Source organism: Metopolophium dirhodum, chromosome 4 (assembly GCF_019925205.1).
Source record: "Metopolophium dirhodum isolate CAU chromosome 4, ASM1992520v1, whole genome shotgun sequence".
NCBI lineage: Eukaryota > Metazoa > Arthropoda > Insecta > Hemiptera > Aphididae > Metopolophium > Metopolophium dirhodum.
This window is the reverse complement of record NC_083563.1, coordinates 29,033,084-29,051,715: the sequence shown is the minus strand read 5'-3', so window position 1 is coordinate 29,051,715 and position 18,632 is coordinate 29,033,084. Positions and strand designations below refer to the sequence as shown.

General features: G+C 29.0%; 2 protein-coding genes across 4 annotated transcripts in view; both read right to left on the bottom strand.

Moving 5' to 3' along the window:
• The window catches only part of LOC132942405 (ecdysone receptor-like), a 114,746-nt gene extending 106,114 nt beyond the window's left edge, over nt 1–8,632 (bottom strand). The window contains exon 1 of the mRNA XM_061010734.1: nt 8,092–8,632. The gene's annotated coding sequence lies outside the window, so the exon portion shown is untranslated. The remainder of the gene's footprint in view (nt 1–8,091) is intronic.
• Nucleotides 1–18,632, bottom strand: part of LOC132942406 (uncharacterized) — a 51,694-nt gene that overhangs the window by 26,869 nt on the left and 6,193 nt on the right. The window lies entirely within an intron of this gene.

Sequence of the window (18,632 nt, the reverse complement as noted above, 5' to 3'; positions counted from 1 at the left end):
GTTTCGACACGCACCGTCGTCGGTTCAAGCTCGGTCACGGGAGGCATTTTTCTTTGTACAGTCACGGTGTCCGGAGAAACAGGCCGCCATTTTTTTTATTCAGAATTTGTTATTCTCATAAGCGAGATACCTATATCTCATATTTGGGTGTAAGTAAATTGATTGTGTACTGATTTGGTAAAAAATAATAACAGATATGTAATAATACACATTTATTGTTAACTAAATATTGTTTTATTTAACATTTTTAAAAAGAAGAAGAAACAGTTGGTTAATTTTATCAAAAATACAAAGTAGGTAAAATTGTTAGTTTATTTTCTAAAATGTTATAGGGTTTGCATTTTGTTAGAAATCGAAGAAATTGAAATAAGTTTATGTAGTTACATAAAAATGCAAATATGACCAATATTAGAAAATTAATATTATTAATAGAATACTCCAAACATTAAATATATTTCAATTATTTATTTAACACACTATTTTAAGTAGCCTATAATATGTGAAGTGTTTCTTACGCGCTGATAAGTTCTAGATTATTTTCATGAAATACAATATTAAACTTGTCAGTTAAACATGATATTATTTTGTTATAACATAATTACATAAAAGTTGAATATTAAAGGCACTGAAATGGATTATTAGTGACCTAAATACAATCTAAATATACAAACGGTGGCTGCAACAAAATATATTACTTCCCTAATAATAATAATATAAGGAAAAACGTTAACTATAAAATGTGATAAAATAATGACATTTAAAATTTTTTTGTATCGTTTATAGTTTACATTATGAAAAAACAAAAATACATGGATCATTTTAAGAATGTTCTAATTTTGTTTCACAATATAGGTACATGCTGAGTTACTATTACAATGGTGTGTTATAATCAGGATTGCCAACATAAATAAAGATTCACACCAAATACTAAAATATGATCTTAGCTTATATAATATATGAAATAAATAAGACATTATTTTAACAATTTAACGCAATGTATTGTTACCTATTAACTTTCTTGTTCTGTTCTTAAGAGAACAACAATGTTATTTTAATTATGTTACCGTATTATATTATTTTATAATATAGTATTTACATTTTTGATACTTATATTAGTTATTTTTATTACGTATTTATAAGAAAAGTAATTATTTTTATCCAACTTTATAACATTTAACCACATTTTCCAATTTTTAAATGTATTCATTAATTAGTAATTATAATGGTTTTTTAATACTTATAAAATATTGTTTACAGTTGTTTAATGAAACCTGTGAATTATAAATAATTAATTATAAACTATTTAACATTTTATTGAGTTATCTAAAATATATTGTAACCAATGTTTTAATTTAGAACTGTACAATATTACAATCCTTCGTATATTTACGCACACACGGTACAGGTTTCGATAAAACGGTCCCCAACAAACGACCGTTCTGTTCCACCTTAAATCGAGGCATCTGCAGAATAATTCTCATCAGCTGTTTCCATGGGTAGGGAAGTGTCATATATGTTGTGTTCCCGGGTTCATCCACCCTCCTGTCGTACCGTTACACCCCACGGCAACGAAACACACGTCACACACTACACGCACGTGGAGAATTTACCCAGTGTTGTATGTGGTACTCTTTAAAAAGACGAGGCGCAGATAGAATACTATACGCTTATACTTGTGTGTAAATACTAATATACAATTAAAAAAAAAATCATTATTAGTATTGAATAGTCAAATTTAACTTATATAATCACGTATTTTATTATTTATTCAATTATATTGAAGCAAATATTAAAGATATTCTGTACCTATTTAGCCAATAATATTTTTATAATACATATTATAACATTTTATAAATAATAATTAGACATTAGGATTTGCATTTTTCACTAATATCAATTATGGTTACGGTATAAAACTGTCCTTCTCTGAGGGCGTGTCAGTGCGATACTGTGGAAGGCATCAGAATGAGAAGAGTGAAAAAAACCGCGAAAGCGAAAGAAACGTTCCGTGAAAGCGAAAATGGTTGAGTTGGTTCATCAACTAATTTCACAACAGCAACGAAGACAACGACGAGATTGTGCAATTAAATAGGTACTAGACGATAGTAACTATAGTATTATAATATAGTGCAGATAGAAAAAACAACAAGTTTTGAATGTTTAAAATTATTGACTTTGAAGTGTTTATAGGTATATACCTAAATAAACAACATTAATATTAATTTTCTGATTTTATTAGTTTATTGAAATAAATAAATAATTAAATAATAATAGACTGAAAACAAAAATTAATGTCATGTTTTTCGGATAAAATACGAGTCTTATGGATTTTTTTTATGGGGACTTTTAGTTCAAAGCCTATTGGTTAGTTTTTATAAACAACGAAAATACGGATTTGAAGGAACAATAATATAACCGCGGTACCTACTAAATCTTTCACGCTTATGCAGCTATTGTTTGAATTGTATGTAACGTTTCATTTTATAATAGTTTATATTGGTGTTTGAATACATATTTTTATATAGTCATTGGCCTTAATAAAATTTCGATTATATATTATAATATGTAATGACCGAGGTAATAACTAATAATATTTTATAATCGATACACATTCAACGGAAACGAACGACTAACGAGTCGGGCACGAAGGGCAATTAGATAAGTTTAATGGTGACGGCGGCGGCGGCGTCGGCGGCAGCTACGAAGGCGGCGTTGACCTAGTTAGAAACAGGCCCTGGTCCCCGGGAGCCAAAAGAGAGAGTACGCCCAGAATGGCAATAGAAATTATACCATACGGTTGGAAATTACACGTATCATCAAATAATTGGAAATGCGATTTTTATAAAATTAATAATAATGCATAGGTACCTCTATTTTTTTATTTTGTTCAGATATAATAATATTAATTATTATGAACCTATGTTTAAACTAAATACAATATGAAACCGACAACTGTTACTATGAATCTTTAAAACCATCCGATATACATGATGTTTAAAAACCGAAATATACGAAGGTAATATTAATAATACATTTTAAAACAAAATATATTCTAACACATGTCTTAAAAATGCGTCCTGTTTATTCATAGATGCGCGCAGCCAGATGGTTTGTAACAAGGGGTTCACTGTACCTTGGGTCTTGGGGTAGAATTGGGACGGACCCGTTCTTTGACGTCACGTACTAACACACACGTTTTATCCCTCGGGGTTTTACAGTATATATTTTATGTTTTTTTTCTTATTCCGTCCCTTATACCAAAGTCGTAATAAAAGTAAAGTAATTGAAAAACTACATACAGCAGGTGTTAACTATAATAATAGTTATTATTACGGTATTAATATTATAATATATACCTAGTATTATTTTCATATAATATTTCCTATCTCAAGATGACAAACAAATATATTCGAAGATTATCAGTAAAAGTTTTATAAATAAAATATACAATTCAATATTTAATTTGAATGTGTGTGTAATGTGTATAATAGGCATACGTAAACACGTAGTGGGGGTTTCAAATTTCAAAAATAAGAATTGCGCATGTGGTTCATTATATTCATACACATTACACACCAAAATTCCTAAAATAAACACCCGTATTATAAAAAGGTACAATTATATTTATTTTAGCTTCTCAGGAAAACGAGAGTGTATTTTTTACGTTCGCTTAAAAAATAAAATAGGGTTAGACTGTTTAGATACTTACATTAAATTAAGCACCATTTGTTTACATTTTGACTACCTACTTTAAACGACAACGTTACATTTTAGACTTAATAATTACGTAACCTAATAGCAAGATAGCAAAATTTAATAATAATAATAAACACATCTATGTCTATTAAAATTGATAATTAAATATTTGTCGATGATTACTATTAACCTATATAAGAATATGACTGATGGTCAGTTAATGATTTTGAACAAATGTAAGCTAAGTACCTGCTATACTTTCATATTTAATTAATAATAATTATTAAAAACAATGATTGTTGGTACGTCTTATACATAATGTGCAATCGGTACAATACAAGATGTACAACGTACTAATTAAACTTTCTGAAAATAATGTACCTACTGAATACGTATTTTAAAAAGTAAAAATCACATATGTTTACTACTTATTATAACCATTGATTAAAATATGTAAATACAATGATGTACGTCTTCAAATAAAAAAGGAACAATATATTATAATCTTTTATCGTCGTATATTTAATATACTTAAGTTTTACAAAAAAAAAATTGGTTAAAATAAACGGTTTTTACTGACGAACTATTCTGTTTCAAAATAATAATTTTTTTTTTAGTTTTACAAGGACCAACTGCAGCAGTTACGGTTGTCAACCTATTCAAACACGCTGAATTGGTGTCAAGGCACAGACAGCGCAACACACGTGTGTATATAAGTTAGGTGTGACAAGAAGAGAGGGTGGAGGAATAAATACACAAAAGGTGATTGTCATTATGGTACTGGAAAGTTATTTTATTATGTGTTTACTAATTGTGATTATTGTTATAATTTCAAGTGTCAGTACCTATATAGACTAAGAAAAATAATTTGATTTAAAATTCTTATAACCAGGGGTATTGTTTTGTCATTTAAATTTCTATAAAGTTAGTTCAAAATTATTTAAACAAAACTATAATAGTTAATATAACTTTTACTTCATACATTTATCTATAAATGTAGGTAAAATATAACTACAAATAATATTTTCGATAAAAATAATGTATGAGTTTCACAATAGTAGGTAGGTATATACTAATGAAAACCCTATTAAGGTTTTTTAATGTAATAGACATAATATGAGCTCGATTAAAAAATAAAATTGAAAATAAATAAATAAATACTATTAAATAAGAGAATTCCAATTATATTTACATAATATGAATTTTTAACTATTTTAAATGTGTTTTAAAATTTATTGATATTAACAGTTTTTAATTAGTTTAATTATAAACATCTTCAATATTAACTTTTGATGTCAAGGTCTAAAAAATTACGACAGTTCATATTTATTTCGAGTAAATTCTTCGTTATAATTAACTCAACGTAATTGAAGTAAATAAGTGGTTAAATGTATTCTGTTAAAAAAACTTTTAATAAGAAAAAATATTATTTATAGTTTAATTATTAGTTATTAGAACAAAAAAAAGGAAAATTAAGTGATTAAAATATAAAACATAATTGAGATAATATAGAGCACTTTGAACCATTATTTACCGTAACCCGACCATTATTGCATTAAAGGTCTGACACAAGTCATTGCATATTATAGATGAATTAATGGTTGTTTTATTTTGGAATTGCTGGTGTTTAACATTTTTCTAACTACAAAATTAAAAAAATCGAGAGCTTACAGTTCATTGTTCAATCATTTTCAGATACCTAATTGGCTGTAATCAAGTACGACGAAATTAATTTTTCGTTTCATAACGACGACATTTTGCCAAATTTTGTCGCTATAGTGGTTAGTCCAATTTGGTTTTCGAGTAATACCTATTTAAAAACACTTGACACATTTCACATAATATTCTCATCTTTGATTTTATAATAAGTCAATGAAATCACCAGACCTTTTTACCTACTTAAAACAGTGCCGGTTATATTAGGAAGTTTACTTTGTGCTAATGTAAATAGACGAATAACAAACTAAAGGCGTATCTACCAAAGAATTAAAACAAGCTCTATTTAAAAATTATATGTATCAGTATATAATATATCTAATGTATTTATAATTTAATTTTAAGAACAACATCAAACAACACAAGGACACAAGTATTTTAAAACAATTAAGAAATGTCTGTTGTCGACTTCAGAAAAATCAAAAATGTATGAAAAATTCTAATTTCATATTGTTTTACGATCAAAATCATAATTGTAAAAACGAAATAGCTAGACCTAGTCCGTATCGAAATAAAAATAGTATTAATAGATACTATATAATATCATTAATATACCTACTTTTACTACAAATATACTACTAAATATATTTAGTAGTATATTTGTATATGTTACGAGCTGATCCCGCTTGCACTTCGTTGCCCGTTGTAAATGTACCAATTCTATATGACTCAAACTTTGTTCAATTCGTTTATTCAATATTTGGTGTATGGTGTATGGTGTTCAAAATTTATCTTACTTTTCTGTTGCCCGGAATAAAAATTCTGATTCGCAGCAGTATATCAGGTAGATCGCGGACCCCGTGCTGTTTGTACGTAAGTGTATGATTTAACTCTAAAGTATTAAAATTGTACCAAGTTTGTCATTTTTACTTAATTCCACCTACGGAGGATTAATATAATCAATTAATATAAAAGCCTAACGCAACCGTACTAAAATGAATAAAAAAAAAAAATTTAACACTTTTTAAATTAGCCTATCTTCTTCACAGAGGTCTAATCTACACAGTACACACAAACATTCATTTTTATCTATACTTATAATATATAAAATGATAGTTTTTGTTTGTATGTTCGGGATAAACTCCGAAAGTACTGAACCGATTTCGAAAATTCTTTCACCAATACAAAGCCACATTCTTTGTGAGTGTCATAGGCTAATTTAAAAAGGGAAGTGATCACTTCCGGTAGGCGCTCAAACAGAAATTTTGAGATTTACGATAAAAATTTTTGTTTTTTAATGGTTACTATGGGTTATATATATAGATAAAAATAATTGTATAGACGTTGTTGTTGTTTTTGGCCATGTCGCCAGGTATGCACTTAAGAGGCCATAACTCCGGAACCACTTATCCCACAGCGTACAAACTTTTACAAATTTTTATCGAAATCGGTTTGGTGGTTCTTGAGTTATAAAATTTATTCAAAATGTACACTTATTTTTATATATATAGATATATAACGTAGAAGAAATTTTACCGATTTAAGGTTATAATATCTCAGGGAATTTAATTTAAATATTATGATTGGTAACTGGTATTGGTATCATATAGTGATAAAAAACTAACCATAGGTGGTATACGTATTAATTATGACTGCCAAATTAATCAATACAGATATTTTTACTATCCGTAATAAAATATAGTACATAACCACCTATATTTGTTGTCTCCGTCTTACACGCTCACGACATAGCAAATTGTCGTTCACTAGTTTCAATAGTGTGCTATTAGTTTTGATACTAGAATGAATTCACTTATTATAAAACTTTTAGGTAAGAAAATTATCTGTGCTTAAAGGTTGCCGATTTTTCGAAATTTTCGTTTTCAAGCAAGATATGGTTATGTGAAATATCAAAAACTAAAAATGCTCATAACTCGCTTGAAAATCAAAATATCGAATAAAAGCCGACGCTTAAGCACAGATAATGTTATTATCTAAAAAAATGATAATAGGTAAAATCACTAATATCAAAACTAACAGCACACTATTGAAACTAGTGAACGAAAATTTGCTATATCGTACGTGTGTAAGACAGACAACAAATGCATGGGTAGCATCCTCTTAAGAAATAAATATTCCCATGTATAAAGGAATACCTATACTTATAAAAATTAAATAAATCATTGTTTCAAATTTTAATTAAAATAAATAATATAATATAAAATATTTAAATAGGTTTTAATGTTTTTAGCAAAATTAAATGTTGAAATATTTGAAATGTTCTAATAAAACTTACTGACATTTTTTAATAACTAAAAGCCCTCCAAGTATACAAGGGCGGTTGCATTACAGCACAAGAAGGGAGCGAACTAAAAGCGCGTTAACGTGGGTGTTGCCTTGACTACTTGCTTACCTATAGTGCTCGAGTAATTTTAGAGATGTATTTATTGTCACGTGAATTGTGAATAAAATGTAGATTATTTCTTTGATATTGTTTGAGCAAAAAAAAAAAAATCACTCGTTGTCATACGATATAATAACACAAAATCTAGGCCACTTTATTGATCAAATGCACCTAGACATTTAATTTGTTTATAGTGCTCATATATTTTAATTTATAACCCAAGTAACAATTAAGACAGTTGAAGATTATTTTTCCGAATAGCAGGATGAAATGTTGACGAACATTATAATATAATCAGTAATCACAACATGTAAATATAATTTGGTGTCACTCACCGGAAATATTGTGATCCTGTACGACGCACCCACCGCAGTAGACCGATATTCCTCGTACACACGTTTAGATTTTAAAGCCGAGAAAGGAGAAAAAACAAATCACTAAAAACAATCTACAAAATTTCAAAGGCAGTAAAAATATTTTTGGACCACTGTATGTGTTGCACTAAATCAAATCAAACCGATTGCCGCGGCGAACACAAAACACAATTTTAACACAAAGTTAATACTTGTATATTGTTATTAGTCAGTTTACGTAATTTAAAAAATATATATAACATATAATATTATATTATACTACAATGTTTTAGTATAATTGTATAATATTATGTAAATTAAATATAAATATATTATATATATATATATATATATATATTTATAATTCCCGATAGTAAAATATTTTCAAAACAATAATGATAATATTAGTAAATCTAAGACGGAGTGGTGAGAGGGAAATGATGAGTGGGAAAGAGAGAGAAATGAGTGAGAGTGATAGAGAGAGAGTGGATAAAGTGAATGAACGCATACAGTAAACACTGGGCCAGCCGACAAATACTGCGAAGTAACCACGACTGTGAACAGGGCCGCCGACGACTTCTCCCTCGTGAACGTTCATACGCGCAGGCACAGACCGTGAAACCGAGGCTTTTTCCCTGCTACAGTGTTGCCGTGCTGTTCTGCGCATATAGACATTATGTGGCAACACCGCAGTAAAACTAATTGACTCACACGTTTTTCTCCTCTCACTCTTTCCCACACGCACACTCACTCTCTCTCATACGCGCACGCGACTTCACATGGCCCTAAACTCTAAAGAATTAACATTTAAGAAATAGAAAAGATTTTAAGAAATGCATCTTTTGTTTAGTCACCAGTCAACGCGGTGTATGCTATTATTATTACTATTATAATGCACCCCGAGTGGGAGCAAGTATACAACGGCCTTCTCACGAGTAATAGGTACCTAAAGAATTTAGAACTTTTGTATTCGTTTTGAATGGATCTCCCAGCGTTGTAGAGAATTATGCCTTTATCTTTAATTTTAAATATAGATTATGTTATTTTTATTGCATTATTAGGTACGTTTTTGTTCGAATTCTGCACCAATGTTAAATAGAAATTAAACTTATGGCCACGAAAGTATAACAAGTGATCCGATTGCGATAATAGTTAAGTATTAGACAAAAGTGTAATACACACCGCATCTTATGAATCGTTAGCAACCAACTTCATATACTGCAGACTTTAAAGTTCCAAAAATGCTTGCTCTAACCTCATATTATTACAATTCCATAATTTATATTCATTCTAACCCACTTATATCTAACTTTCTTCTACTACTCACCCTGACAAGAGATAATTCAATACTCGTCGGTTTATGTGTTAAACACCCAAAAATTTTCTTAACGATTAAACTCATCCTTCCTTATATATATAAAAAAAGAGGCCTTTTTTATATGTTCCAATTTTGTGACGACACTATTTAATATTTTTCCAATTTTTTTTCCACAGAATTGTTCCAAATACCATCCTGAGTGTCATCACCCGATTTTGATTTTTTTTTGTCAGAGGGGAGGGAAAGGGGGATTGTATTTTTATTGTTCTAATTTTGTGACGATATACTATTAAATATGTTTACAATTTTTTTTTCACAGAGTTGTTCCAAATACACCACGTCACCTGATTTTTAATTTTTTTTGTCCGAGGGAAGGGAGAGGGGGGATTGTATTTTTATAATGTATAAATAATGTATATAATATATAAAATCCAAATACCACTGATTCACTGATTTGGAATATTGGTTCCTCTAATACTTTCACCGTGCAATAAGAAATAAGGATTTGCCAAAATTCGCATTTTAAAGAGATGCTCTAACAGGGACATTGAGGTTCACGATGGAAATTGGAAATTTTATTTTTATTTATAGTTGCCATTGGTTACAATCTACAGAAGAAATTAGTATTGATTTATTATTGTTTATTCGGGCAGATCAGGTACAATAAGTTTGCATCAAATCAAATTATTGAATATTACCTACCAAGGTGCGAAAGAGCTGCCCTTTGTCCGCGATCCGACATAGTCGGATTTCCTACTAGGGTGGCTGAGTTGCACTTACTGCAGCAATTTACCTACACCACAGAGCAATATCTCTTAACCAACTTTTAGATTCTGAGCGAAGCGATTGATATATTACAATGATGTGTGTTTTTTTTTATTTTTTTATTTTTGTGTCTGTCATCACCTTTTAGGACAGTAAAAGTGCTTGGATTCTCTTCAACAGTAACTTTTCTGATAGGAAAGTGAATCTAGTTGGTACTTTGGGAGTCAAAAGTAAACATTTCCCAGTAGTTTTCAAAAGCGACGTGAAAAACAAAAGAAAAATTAAGGAAAAACGGGAATTTTTACGCAAAATCTGTTTTTGAAAAAATCGATTTTGGTTTTTGGTGTAACTCTAAAACAAATGACCGTAGGAACATGAAAATTTCATTGAATGTTTATATTAGCATTTTCTATACACCATCAAATTTTGAAAATATTTTGACTCTTTTTGAGCTGTTTACGGACATTGTCAGTTTTCAATTTTTTTCTATAAATATTAATAAAATGTTATTTGTTGGATAAAAAAGCGTGAAAATTTAATATAAGGCTCCTGATATATCGTTCTAATAGCAGTTGAAAAATATTAAAAATACATAGGCACAATTTTTTTTTATAAGCATTTAAAGTTCAAATTTTGACAAAATTTATCAAATTTATAATTTATTAATTATTTTGTAGTTAAAAATGTATAAAATGTTTAACTTTTATGGGTAAGGATTGAAAATTTAAAACAAAGCTCCACGTAAATAGGTTATATATAAATTACTTTATTCACAATAATATCATAAAATATACTTGGTAATATCATAGGCTGACTGACCGTTTTCGCTCAGAATCGTTTTTCTTATACAATGATATTATATCATTGAATTCAAATTTAACATCATCCATTACAGTAACCCACTTGTAACCTACTGTACAGCAGAGCGACATCCACTTATCCATCTTTTTTGATTTTGATTTAAAAAAAAAAAATAATATTTTCTGTATCCGTCTTATTTGATAGTCAAAATAATATAGGTATAAAAAATAAAAAGATATTCATTAACATCATATTAGGTAACTAGAGTAAACAGGGTGTACATATAACTTTATTAAGCTGGAATTAAATTAATTTACACTAAATTAACTATACTTCATGTATTAGGTTATTTCCTTTAATTTTTATTTTATAATATTGCGTTTTTAAGTTTAAATTAAAAATAGTAACATACAATTCTTCACCATATTTTATGAAAATAAAATCTCAACCGAAATTAAATTTATACTTTATACATATTATTATAAGCTGTAGTATTACGTAAATATATTATGATAATGTAAAATTGAATATAGTTTTCATTATAATAATTTATTCGACATTGCAACACGATCATTCGGCATTTTTGAACTAATACAAATTGTATAAGCCGTTATAAGATAATATTATTTAAATATTTGATGTATTCAAGCCACAATTACTAATACAGCTGTGACCTCTATTAATAAACAACTAGAATTATAAAACTGATATACGATCTTTAAATCTTTTTCATAACATTATTGCCATTATTGATTATAAGTTATAACTCTACAAGAACAGAAACAATGTCTTTTATCTCGGACGTCAGTGTACAATAATGTACATAATATTCATCAAAATTAATATAATCTTTTCGAATTTAAAATGAACGTGTTTCCATAAGCATTATACCGATTTAAAAATCATAACCAAGAAAATGATTTAAATTAGATATAGATAACTTTTTAAAAATATATACAATTATTAAGTCACATTACTTTCAATACAATATGAAGCTATTGTCGACTTAGTCAAAATTAAACTGTATGTTAATTATATAGGGAAAGTCAAGATAAGTTGGCTTGAATTTCCAAAAATCCTTTCTTAGCGACGACTACGTCATAATACCTATCTGTATGCCAAATTTCAACCAGATCCTTTCAGTGCGTTGATAGATCAGTCAGTCCCTTATCATTTTGTATGTATAGAGATAACGGGTCTTGTAAATGTGTGCGTATTAAAGTGATCATTAGGGTGTGTGCATGTGTGTAAAATATAAAATAGTGGAGGGCTGCCGCACGCGCACGTATAACAAGTCGCCACCACCACGGCTTTGCCAGTGTGAAAGGTAAACAATTTATGCTCATAAGTCATATGTATGTTCTTTTTGTCAATACCACCTGCACCTATAAATAACCTGATAACAACGCGATAAGATTTCTAAAAACTGATTTGCATTAGTTAATATGTCTACATGAGATCGACAGACCAAATTATAAGATACTTCATTTAATTTTCAAATAATCGACATATTATACAATTTTGTCTGGACGCGCTTTCGAGTCAACACTTGCAGTTGGAACGTACTATTGGATTTTAAACAATACAGTGTCTTACCATGAAAAACAGTAAAAATGCTTCGATTTTCTACTGTGAGAATGGTTCCTGATATCAATTGGATCTATTTGGTTAGGGTGGCACCAAAAATACACAATTCACAGTAAAAAACCTGGGAAAACCTAAAAATAAATAAGGGAAAACGGAAATGACTGCAGGCTACACCAGTTTCTGACAAAAATTATGATTTTAATATTTTTGTAGTAACTAGAAAATAATTGTTAATATATTTTGAAATTTTCACTAAGTATTTATAAAAGCATTAATAGATTAATCTTGTTTTACCGCTAAAAACATAGTTTCATAAAACTATAACTAGGTATACAAATGGTACAAATCAGTAGTGTTGTTTTGCCAACTCTGAGGAGTTGACTGTGCCGCAAGGTCGAAGGTATAAAATACTATTGGCAAACACGCAGAACTTGCTATAGCCTGCGGGTGAGATAGAAACCAACGGAGAAAGATGGCACTGTAATATCCTTGACATTCCTGTACATATATTTATTTACTTATATTATTATATTAAAAAAAACACGATAATACTGTTCTACCCCCGACTACCCCGTGTGAGTTCTGTAAGCAATCCTTATGCAAACTAATATTATTTAGAATAGGCTATAGGTAGTCGTTAATGAAGATCACTATGATAAATCCTATAAAGTATAAAAGTGATGTCTATACCTATGAAATTAATTCATATTCATAAGCCATCATATCATCATATTATTCAGTTATTTTTGTAGCAACTGTGATGATTCTATATTTGTCTACCTAGATTAACTAACAAATTATTATACACAGCTCTATTTAAACAAAAACCTGCATAAAAATGAAAATATCATAAAATAGCCAACGTAGGGACACATTTAATGATCTTAACTTAAAGTTTGATAATAGGTGAATTCACGCTAACATTAAAATTGATACTACAGGGTTGATTTTGCTAAACGTAAATTTGCTATCTTGCACGTGACTCAGAGAGAAAACAAATAGTGCGCTGACAATTCATAAACGCAACAAGGAGGGGCTAAGCTACCCCCCCAAAAAAAAACTTGTAATAGCCCCCGCAAAATAAATTATTTATTTATTTCCTAAAATATTAATAAATCTTTAAAAATTAAACTGTATTTCTTACTTTTTTTTTAAACTTTACAATTATTTTATATTGCATATATGATAAATATGGTAAATATCATTAGCTGTATGCCTGTATTTGTTTTAAGGAAACGATTTATGTCGGTATATTGGTAAGATTATTATACATATTTTTAATGAATATGCACTGAACTAAAGTATAGACTATAGAGACAGCGAATTGCGGAATAAAAATCCCCTGAAATAAGTCCCCGACCCTAGGAAAAATAACGCCCAGATTACAATGTTATTGACGACTAGGTACTAATAGCCACTGCCCACTAGGTACATAAAATTGATTGATCAATTATTTTTTAAAAGCTAATTAGTTTATTTATCACATTATTAATATTTAATTACAATTATATTATACTTACTAGTAGTATAGTATACCTACTTTTCATTAAAAAAATTAAAATGTAATAAATAATTTTCAAAAATTAACAATAATATTATTTTGTTTTATATCACAATTTTAAACAATATATTATGTTAATAGTCGTTTCAAAAGATTAGGTACCTACTACCTACAACATTCATTGATTATTTATTTGATAATCATTTGGATTATTTGACTTATCGATCATTCGAAATGTTTTTATTTTTTATTTTATAATCTTTTAAATATTGTATCTATAACTAAAACTTGTAAAATCGACTTCTAATAATAATAATTATTATTTATATTTACATTTTACTTATTGTCAAAATATTATTAGGAAATGTAATATTTTATTTTGGGGATATATTATAATATTATGTAATATAAAAAAAATATTATTGTTAATGTCTGAAAATTATAATATAAATAATAAATATTAAGAAATAAGTTAAATTGTATTCAATACCTACCTATCTAACTACCTAACTATATATTTAAACTTTGAACATATAGATTGGTTTTTTAATTTAATTTTTCTTCAATCTCTACTTGATTTTTAATTTTGTCAATGATATATAATATGTATAGTGTATACTGTATACCTATTAATATGCCTATCAATATATTTGTAATTAAATATTAATAATATGATATTTACACTAACTATAGTGTTTAAAAAATATTCGCTCAATAATTTTCATGTGTTTGTGAGTAATATAAACTAATATTGTAGTCCGAGGATTTTTATTTTGATTATCACAGATATGGTATACTATATTCTATATTATATAAAAAATTAATTTGAGTAAATAAATATATATTTTTTGTATGATGTTTTTTATATTTTTATGTGAATATATATGGGGGTGTGGGGGCATCGCCTCCACGGGTTACTTTTCATGTAATATCAGGTGGGGGCTACAGGCCCCCAACATTTTAGCCCTAGTTGTGCCACTGGCTGACATTATCTTATCTTACTTTTAAAGTCAACCAAACCTGAAAAAATTAGGCGAATTCTTTTTTTTATAAAGAATTTTTATTTTACAATAATAACATTAACAATTAAAATATAGTAAGTATATTTTTTAAATATTTTAATCAAACTTCAGCTTTACAGCTTTGTAAATATTTAAGGCCACATCTGGAATACTATAAAATGAGATACACCACCACGACTGTTTGAGTGTACACAGTTGACATAGTTTTAATTGTTTTCCTCATCATTACTCGTTGTATTTTGATATTTTTTAAAGGTATAAGATTATGTAGTAAACTAGTATTTTGTTTTGTAAGTCACGTATGCCTGCGATTTACAATTTCTATCGCAAAACGTGCAATAACAACACATGACATACCTAATTAAACTGGGAAGGTAGAACTGTTATGGATAAAGGTAATCTAAGAACCAATAATGTCGTACCCATATGAAATATTTGTATTAACTATAATTACTTAATAAGCCACCTATAAGCAAATGCTTATATTACATACTTGATAACATGTAAATATTATAACAAAATTTTAATACCGGGACAGATCTAGTATAATAATAAATAGGATCTATATTTGAAATCAAAGCAACAAATATGTACAACACATATATATGATATACTAAAAATCATCACAGTAGCCATTTTATTAAAAATAAATAAAACAGAATTTTAGAAACCTATAAATAAACATTTTATGTTAATATACATTAGGTATGTTATTCAGTTATTCTTATTACACAAACCATTTAAAAAATAGTAAATAATTATTAGATTAATTACTACACTCATAAAATAATAATATGTTGTCGTCAAAAACATTGAAAGAAGTAGGAAAAAATGTATTAAAAACCTATGCCTACAAATGCTTTCATTGAGTCTGTTCTGTGTATGCATAACAAGTACTTAGAATTTAGATAATACTCGACTGTATCCTGAATGAGGAATATCAATTATTTGTTATAAATTGAAAGTACTCCGCGGCTACCACACAAAAAGCATTCATTAGACACAAATAGTGAATGCAATATGAATAACGGAGAAGAATTTTCAATAATATATTTCAACTTAAAGATACTTATTAAGTATTATTGAATAAACCAAAAAATATGATAATTATAATTGACTATTATTTCAATTTTTTTTTTATTTTATTTTATTATGTTAACTGAAGTTAACATTTTCTATATTACTTACCTATATTAGATCTAGGACAATATTGGTCCCCTCAAAAAAACGCCGCAGGCGGACAATTGGCCCCCGTCATAATTTTATACACAATTGGTCACTGGCTTAAAAGTTAAATACAAAATATTTTTTCAGCATAGTCAGTATTGTAAGGCTAGTAGTGTTATACTCATCAAAATTCGTATATCTATTGTGATATCTATTGACTATTATAACTATTCGTATACCTATTCAAAAATGTGATTAAACTTATGGTTGAAATATATTTCAACCATGATTAAACTAAAACTGATACACTGTGTTTGTAAATAATATTTAGTAAAATGTTACTAAACATTTTTGATTCGTCTTAAAGAAAAATATTGGCCAGGGAAAATATAAATAAACATAGCTATAAAATACATTTCCATTGGTAACATCTATTAACATTATTTAAACGGATATTCGATCACTAAAAAGCAGGGCCTTGCACCCGAATTAACCCAAACCCCTAACACCCCTAAAAAATCAAACCCCCGAAATCCATACAACCCGAATGATTCTGTTTTCAAAACACCTGTATTAAGGCTGTATGTGTATGTAAACTGCGGCAAAATTAACCTTTTTCTAAAAGTTGATATGTAAGTTGCGAGAAAAAAAAAATTTTACATTATACATTCTGCGACAATTTATTGTATATAGTATATTATAGTACCTAAATCATATACATATCGTGTACCTACCTATGTACGTATATCGTAATTAATTATGTGATATTACGTCTTGCGTAGAAATTGGTAAGGTAAATTCAAATGTATTTTTAAGTTTTAACGAAACATATAGGTAATATCGGTTCCTTCACTTTTGATAATACTAGTTAGTACCTACCTACTTGTGGCTTACAAGTGTTAAATGTTAAAAGTTTAAAGTTAAATATTTATTCAACGTGATGGAATTCACAACAATGATTAGCCAGAATGGCTAACAATTAACAGTGTTAAACATTTTTAAACAGAATGTAAACAGACGATATATTGTGACAGGAATATTGTTGATTTTGATGGAAATATTTTTGGCTTGGATGGATTATTTTTGGTATGCAATTAGAATCTTTTGGGGTTTCTATGAATCATCTATAATTCACAGGTTCTCGTGTAAGAATATACGAAGTGTCATATATCCTCAAGATTCTTCTGTTATATAATTTGTGATGCTAGGCTAATAAATGATAATATATGAGGCTTATAAATTGGACTTTTACAGTCTGAGTACATGGGGGGAGGGGTAGTGAACCCACTCTATAACTATATTTATACCTGGATCCTGAGGACGCCACACAATATCTTACTCGCACTAGAATGATCAATTTACAGTCGAATAATACTGGTTTAAACGTTTAATACGACAGATTAGGTTTGCACATTCCCACTGTATTTCTACCTACGGATCTACAAAAAAGATAGTATCGCGATCGCAATTTTAGGACCGTTAAAAACACACTACGCCGCACATGGTATATTATAATATTGGAGAAAATACGACGTCAAAGAAGGAGGAGAAACGTAAACGGTCAGAGTATAACCCACGGAACTGGGTGCACAGCAGCGATGACAAAAGCCGCGGTATGGTCCCTACCGCAAAATGGGCGATAATAGTATATTATAAAATTATAACATTATACACATTATGTGCGATGAAACGGACAGGTTGCGGTGGTAAAACAACAGCTGGAGAGGTAGGGAGAGGAAGAGGTGGTAGGAAAGGGGAAGAGAGCAAAGCTGATGTCGGCGGGTTCTAGAGGGTGGGAGGGAAGCATCAGACGAACCGTTGACGCGTTCACGACCTTCCGCAACGTCAACGGCGTTGTGCTCAGACTTTTAAAATCGGAAAAACACCAGTGAGGCAGTGAATGTTGATGGTCCGTCCCACATATCTTCGAGCACGTGCACGCATCGAAAAAAAGGCTTCGTGCCGATACAAAAAGAAATATTACAATTTATATACAATTATATTTATTATTATAACACAAAAATACGTCGCATGCACACGCCGTTTAAAGGAAATTAGCAACTTGTGCTTGTTTTCCCTCCCGGTACGAAGTCTTATAGTGAGTTTAACGGCCATAATATTGTGTACCTACTTATATTTGTATAATACTAAGATGTTGGACTGAACTATTATTACATCGTGTACACGCGAGTGCCGAGCGGTATCGCATATAATATTAATATTTAATTATAAGACGTATTTTCGTCCGTTTGTCCGTTCATCATATTATAGAAACGTATGCGTACGCACATTCCCACTGTGTGGGATACCTAGCCGTAGTACAACACGTCTGTTGGTAGTATATCGTCTACCGAGACTGATA